The following is a 7955-nucleotide window of genomic DNA, read 5'->3' as shown; positions in this document are numbered from 1 at the left end:
ATTCGGCTCTTAACATTAGAGTTAAAGTGTCGGGCAATCTTTCCTTGATACATCTTCAGCTGAACCTGAGACTCTTCTCGCATCTCTTCAATGAGATCTATAGGTTCTCGGAGTAAGGCGTGGTTCTGGGCGAGATCATGCGTGTCCAGCCGGTGGGATGGGACAACTATTTATACTGGGATGACTACTTCGCATCTGTATACCATGGTATAGGGAGTATGCGTGGCAGACGTTCTTCCGATGGTCCGGTATGCCCATAGTATGCGGGGCTACTCTTCTGGCCACTTGTTTTTGCAGGCTTGAAGCTTTTTCTTCAATGTTCCCTTCAAGATCTTGTTCATGGCCTCCGTTTGCCCATTTTCTTGAGGCCTGGAGACCGCGAAAAAGCTTTTGATGATGACATGCATTTCACAGAAGTCTGTGAAGTGGAAACTGTCAAATTGCTTCCCGTTGTCGGACACGATCTTGTGAGGGAGGCCATATCAGCACACAACGTTGTTGATGAAGAAGTCCAAGGCCTTTTTGGAGGTGATGGTGTTCATTGGTTTCGCCTCAACCCACTTAGTGTAGTAATATATGGCCACGATGGCGTAATTCACACCACCCTTCCCGGTCGGCAGCGACCTTACTAGGTCAACACCCCATCCTGGGAAAGGCTAGGGACTAGTCATCAGGGTTATTTCTGTTGGAGGGGCTCGCAGGATCTTCGCGTACCTTTGGCATTGTTCAATCTTGCGGACGTAATCGATACAACCCTTCTTCATTGTTGGCCAGAAATATCCTTGCCTTAGGATTTTCTTGGACAAGTTGAGTCCGACTATGTGATCCTTGAAGAAACCTTCGTGCACCTCGTGCATAATTGCACTCATTTCAGTCCCGAACACACATCGAAGGTATGGCATGGATAACCCTCTGCGATAGAGTTTACCATCCATCATGACGTATATAGGGGCTTACTACTGAAGCTTCCTGGCCGTAGCCCTGTCCGCGGGCAACCCCCCGGTTGTTATGTAATGATTATAGGTCCCATCCAGGACTTGGAATAGTCTATAGAGTTGGTCATGGGGGCTTGAATACTTGGTGCAGGAAGATGGTTGATCACGACAAGCCCAGAGAGCTCCACCGAAGTATCCGTGGCCAGTTTTGCCAATGTGTCTACAAACCCATTTTGTTCCCTTGGGATCTGGAAGATGGAATACTTCTTAAAAGACTAAAACAACTCTCGAGCTTATGTCACATAAGCAGCCATCTTTTCCCCTTTCGTTTGGTATTCCCCCGAGATTTGTCTGACAACCAATTGAGAGTCGCTATAGACCTCCAGAATCGCTGCCCCTACTTCCCAGGCCAAAAGCAATTCGGCCAACATGGACTCGTGCTTGACCACGTTGTTCGATGTATCAAACTGGAAACGCAGGGCACTTTTCAACTGGTGTCCTTGTGGTGACACTAAGATGATCTTGGCCCCCGCTCCATTTCCTTCGAGGCCTTGTCTACGAAAACCTTCCATAAGGGTGCTGTGGGGTTGATGGAATCGTCATCTTTAGTGATCCCGGTTGACTCCATGATGAAGTCGGCCAAAGCCTACCCCTTGATTGATATTCTGGGGACATACGCAATGTCGAATTGACCTAGTTCCATGGCCCACTTCAGGAGTCTCCCCGATGACTCGGGTTTTTGTAACACTTGCCGTAAGCCCTAAGCTTTTGGGATACAATTAGGTAGCAAAATGTCAAATTTTTTATTAGTGGGTATCGTGAGTCCGCACCTAATAACCTCTTGCTTACTTAATAGACTGAGAGCTGGGCCTTCTCTTCTTCCCGAACGAGCGCGACACTGATGGCATGTTCAGATACGACCAAATAGAGGTGCAATGACTCTCCATCCCCCTGCTTTGATAAGATTGGCGCTCGAACCAAATGCTCTTTCAGTCTCTAGAAAGCCTCTTCGTATTCGGTCGACCATTCGAACCTTTGGCTTCCCTGAAGGATGTTGAAGAATGGGATGCATTTGTCCATGGCTTTCGAAACAAAACAGCTCAGGGCGGTTATTCGTCCGGTCAAGCTCAAAACGTCTTTGTGCTTCCGTGGCAATGGAATATCGATCAATGCTTTGATCTTGTCTGGGCTGGTCTCTATCCCCTAGTAGCTTACTATGAAGCACATGAACTTCCCGGACGCCACACCAAATTAAAACCCAAATTCTTTGTAATCTCATTTTATTATCAATAAAAGAATAGAAATCATTTTTTGACTTGGTCAATCACTTTGCTCACATGTTTTATTTTCATGATTATTTGTTTAATATAAACTTCTATTAAATCCCGAGCATATAGCTAATCTTATTTATAGTGACGTAATCACAGTGGAATATAAATATGATTATATGTTCAAAATAGGTTTGTCCTAAGATTAGTCAGTGTACCGGATTTACACTGACTTGCCAATCTACGATATGATCTACTTACACATTACAGTGTTATGTTCTTTCCAGAACATTAGCAAAGTAGATAAGATCGGATGTATTTATTACATCGGACAAGACCGATATTGACAGTTGATAAGATAAGTAAACATACCGTTATTATCTATTCTAGTCATATCATATAGTTGACCATAGGTCAATTCAATCTCAATTCTGAGTGGTTAGTATTCTAACTGATTGTATTTATTGAGTTCTTTGACTTGTTCGTTACCAGCTTACCCTACGGACTAGCCCATACTTACATCTTGGGAACTCGGTAGTATAATTGAGTGGGAGTGTTAATCATAGATATGAACATCTATAGCTTCTAATGAAGAAGTGAAACGATGGTTTCCTTTTAGTTTGGTTCAAGGTGTTAAATGATAGAGATCTCATTTCAGTAATTAAATTAGTTTACTGAAATATCATTTACAAGGAACTAAGTGTTTTAAGGATAAAATACAATGAGGGGTAAAACGGTATTTTAGTCCTATCTCATTGTAGACCGTCTATAGAGGACTGAGTGACAATTATGGTTGTAACAATGGATAATTAATAGCGTATCTATATTTTTTATAGAGCGTTCTATGAATTCAAGAGTGCAATTCCAAGTCTATAGTGGAGTCACGAGGAATTAATAAGTTAGTAAATTTATTTGTTAGATTTATGATAACTTATTGGGGCTTGATTTCATAGGCCCATGGTCCCCATTGTACCTTGGATAAAATCATCTAGATAGTCTCAATTAATTGAGGGTGGCTGCCTTACTGCGATGCATGTCGTCCTAGAGAGGGGACCCAGCTCGGATCCTAGACTGTAGGGCCACTAGGCGCTGCCCATCATCCTCCTTGATTTTTGAGGCTTCTTCCTTGAAACGCTGGATGTAGGCCTTCAGAGTCTCCGTGGGGAGGAATTTAATCTTAGCGAGGGCGCTGATCTACACGCCCATCCTCATGGCAGCCAAAAATTGCATGCGGAACGCCGACTGTAATCCGGACCAAGACTGTATAGATCGTGGCTTAAGCCTCTTCCATCACTCTTCTGTGAGTCCATCTAGAGTGATAGAAAAACAAAGGCATTTGTCGTTTTCACAGACATGGGCTACGGTCATGAACCGGTTGGAGCAGGACAGATGGTCCCTGGGTCTATGTTCCCGGTATAACCAGGCAAGTTCGACATTGTGAACCCCTTAGGGAGCACCACATCCATGATGTGTTTGGTGGACGGTTCCTTTTCCTCTTCTTCAGAATCGGAACTGCCTCCCTCCTATTTACGGACTAGACAGTCCGTGACTTTCTTTAACGTGGCCAGTTGTTCCATAAACTGTCTGGCCATTCCATTTTCCAGGGGGACCCTATCGTTCCTCCTATCGTTGAGGTCATTTCTTAGGTCTCCCCTCGGGGGCAGATCTTCTCCTTGCGGCCTGCTCCTTTCGAGCATTTAGACTGTCACACAGGTCTACCGGGGACGTGTCATCCCCTGAACTAACGGCGTCTGGCTCGTCAGCACTTTGGCTCCTCGGTGACTTTTGTTCACGGAGGCCCTGGGGTGGAAATGTTGTTCCCGTCCGGTCTGTCTAGGGACAGCCCGGGGCCTGGCACCCTATGGGCGCATCCCTTGCGGATATATCGGGTGATCCCGTCCTGGGACGGGACACACCTTCTCTTTCCTAGGGAGCGACCTTGAGTTGGCCCCGGTTTTCAGAACGGGAGGAGTTTTCCTTTGAGGGTTTGCTTTTCCCACAAGGTCAACCACTTTGGATTTTCCTTTATTTTTGAGCTGGGTTAGATGGGCCGACTTCGGGATCTTGTCCTAGATGAGGGATCAGCCTCATGTTTTCGGGCACGTTGGCCCTAAGTGGCGGGGTAGACGGCCGTGTTCCTGGAGGAGGAACAACTGGAGGGTTGGCCGCCAACCCTTGGGCAACAATGAAAGCTTACAGTGCCAAGAGGGATTCTTGCATATGGCAATTGGCTTCTTTCTGTACCGCTATCCTGGCCTCTTGATCCAGGACTTGTTATCTTAGTTTGATCACCTCCGGGTCCTTATGCTCGGAGCCAGCTTCTTATTCTAGGATCGCAGGATCCTCAGCTTCGTGATCATGGTATCCCCCTTCATTTTCTTCATCTTCTTTGTTGTAACCTTTCGCGTAATCTGCCTCGACTTCATAGTTCTGGGACTCGTCAGGCTGGGGCATTTGGAAAGGTGTATCCTCAGGTTGATTTTAAGGGAGACGTTGATTGGGTAGTGGCTCTCCATTGAGTTATTCTTGGTGAGCAGGATCGAATGTTGTATGTCTCGTGTTCACCATCGTTATAGATATTCGATATCTTCTTGAAAAAGCTTTCTTTGGCTCTCAATGAAATCTCCAAAATGTTTACTGAGTTTTTCGAAAACTAAAATTATAAAAGATAAGAGAGCTTATAAAGAAAGGACTATAAATAATCACACAAGGAATTTTACGTGGTTGGGGCGTTAAAGAGCCTTAGTCCACGAGTCTCTTGTATTAGAGCTTAAGGAGCTTTAGTAATGAAGTTTTCTCTTTGATATTGAGCCGAGTATATGCTTACAAGAGAAAATTCCGACCCTCTCCACAGTGCACAACTGTTCATATTTATAGGTAGTTGAGTGCTCCGGGTTTGGGCGAGACTAATCCAGGCACAATAAGGGAATAAAAACTATTTGCTCATTGATGGAGGCTTAATACAAAGGAGTTTAATAAATAAAATGCACTAATCAAGGCCCATTTGGCCGGTCGGAGAGTAACCACGCTATAAGACTGGCAACAGTACGCAACATTAGTCTGGCTCGCGTGGCCATCTAAGAAGATCCGAGGGACAGGATTCTTCAGAGTGGTGGCAGTACAGTTTTGAACTATAGTCGTACATTCTGTATGTAACCTATTCTGCATGTTAGTTATGTGGACAAAACTTCGTGTTTCTCGGGGTGATGTCAGTATCGGGGACTTATCATGCCCAACCTGGTCGCCTGGTCCAGGTTCGTTTATTAACATCCCTCTTCATTTACCAAGACCCTAGTTCGTTTACTAGGATTCAGGTTCATCTACTGTCGCTCGGTCCAATTTTACACTTGAGGAAACAATATCCTTATCGCACCCCAGACAATACCATATGAGGGGTCTGGGAAGATGAAACATGCCAACCTCATGGTCCCGACTTTCATTCTAGGATAATGCTTGGGCTCTACGTATATTTGGGATGTCGGGACTCACTCCTTCCTCGTCTATTGGGCCCAATCTGGGCCTTAAGTCCCTTCAGGGTGGCCCATAGATTAAATGTGCGGATCCCCGAATGGGGGGGAGGAAACGGGGATAAGAACCCCGGTAGTTGACTACCTCGAAACTGGAAGTCTCCCAACAGACCAGAACGAGGCTAGAAAGCTGATGTATCAGATCCCAAGATACACTATTGTGGAAGGATGGTTGTATAGAAGAGGGCACTCTATGCCATTACTCCGATGTGTCACTCCTCCCGAGGCGAAGAAAATTTTGGAAGAAATCCATGAAGGGTATAGTGGTGACCTCACTGGGGGGCTTAGTCTATCCAAAAAGGTAATAAGATAGGGGTATTTCTGGCCCACAGTTAAGGCTGACGCGTTCGAATATGTCAAACGATGTGATAAATGCCAACGGTTTGCCATGGTTCCATGAGCCCCACCTACCGAGCTCACCATGATGAGCTCCCCATGGCTATTCACGGTATGGGGAATTGACCTCATAGGATCATTGCCAACAGGGAAAGGTGGAGTAAGATACATTGTGGTCGCGGTCGTCTACATCACAAAATGGACCGAAGTTGAACCATTGGCCACTATTACCTTAAAAAAAGTCTTAGACTTCATTGTAAAAAACATCGTTTATCGATATGGGATGCCAAGAAAAATAGTATTAGATAATGAAACCCAGTTCGAGAGTGACCTTTTTACCCAATTTTGTGAGAAAAATGAGATAATAAAAAGTTTCTCCTCCATGGCCCATCCCTAGTCAAACAGCCAGGTCAAAGCAGTGAATAAAACCTTAAAGAACTCCATAAAGAAAAGGTTGGAGGAGGCAAAAGGGGGGTGGCCCAAAGAATTGCCTCAAGTCTTGTGGGCTTATAGAACCACAACACGAACTTCAATAGTGTAACACCCTACTTCCTTAGAGCCGTTACTAAGTGAGTTTAAAAATGTGCCATCTACTCACTAATCAAGGTTTTAGGTTAAAAGTGTAGCTAAACTGTGTTGAAGGTCATTTAATGGCATTTGATATCAAAATGTGGTCATTCATTGAGAAAATACTTTACAACTCAAAATACGTTTAGGGTCGACAAGGCGACAAAAATTCAAGTCATTACATCACATTTTCCCAAAAATAACACTGGGCGTGGCTGCCAAGTAGGCTGAAAATGTGCTTGTTGCTCCATGCTCTCTGTACTGATGGTTGACTAACCTTTCCCTTGCCCTTACCTGCACCACAGAGCACCCGTGACCCGAAGCCCAACAAGAAAACTCAACACAAAATATATAACATATGCATATCTATCAATAGCGTATAACAAAACAGCCAACACGCTAAACACAAAGTGGGCATGCCCTCCCAGGCGCTTTACCAGGCCCTGGGTTCGCAGTCTTCACCGAAAGGATGACTGTAGCATCCAATGAGGGTCTAGCCCTAATGACTTGCACTCTGAGTGCTCAACGCCATTGCCGGCCCCTTGTGGTACTCGAATTTCTGTCGTTCTCATCCTTCGCCGTTTCCGGCCGTCGCCATTTTCGGCCCGTGCTGTTTTTGGCATTCACCGTTCATTCACAAATATGCATTACGTAGCATAAAATCAAAAGATATTTAAACATATATTAAACATAGATAATAGGGCCATGCCCTGCTCTACGAGTACAATCATTTTCTTACCTGTGTCCGAAGCTATCGGAGCACCGCAATCCCGAGCACAATCCTCTATCACGAGCCTTGCTGATAGCCTAGTCACAACATAATCATAATAGCCACTCATCAAATTCTAACCCAATCAGCAGTTTTGAGACATAAATCTAGCCTCTGGGACCTTGGTTTCTACCAAACTGGGTAGTATGAACCTTCCCGAGTCTTAACGTTCAAGTTCCCGAGCTAAAAACCCAGCCCCGCTTAAGGGCTGCAGCGCACACAAGTCAGAGGCAAGAATGCGTCTCTGCTGAGCAACACGGGCCGCGGCGCCTGGGAAATTTTCCAAGGTCCCCTAGCCTATAAACTCAAGTGGGTCGCGCCGCGAGCTCGAAACCTGAAAATTCCATGCAAATTTTACGAGCCAACTACCCTGAAAATCACCCATTTCGTGCCCTGATCCTAGAATTCTGCCTAAGATTCATATCCAAACAACATAACTAGTTTAATCAACCAGAATTCCAACAGCAAATATCATAAACACCTGAATTCAATCATCTAAGTTTCAACTCCCAAAATTCCAGAAAAACAGAGAAAGTTTAGATTGAAATCTTGT

Source organism: Humulus lupulus, chromosome 3, assembly GCF_963169125.1.
Source record: "Humulus lupulus chromosome 3, drHumLupu1.1, whole genome shotgun sequence".
Taxonomy (NCBI): Eukaryota; Viridiplantae; Streptophyta; class Magnoliopsida; order Rosales; family Cannabaceae; genus Humulus; species Humulus lupulus.
The sequence above is the reverse complement of the archived record's forward strand: the minus strand, read 5'-3'. Positions refer to the sequence as shown.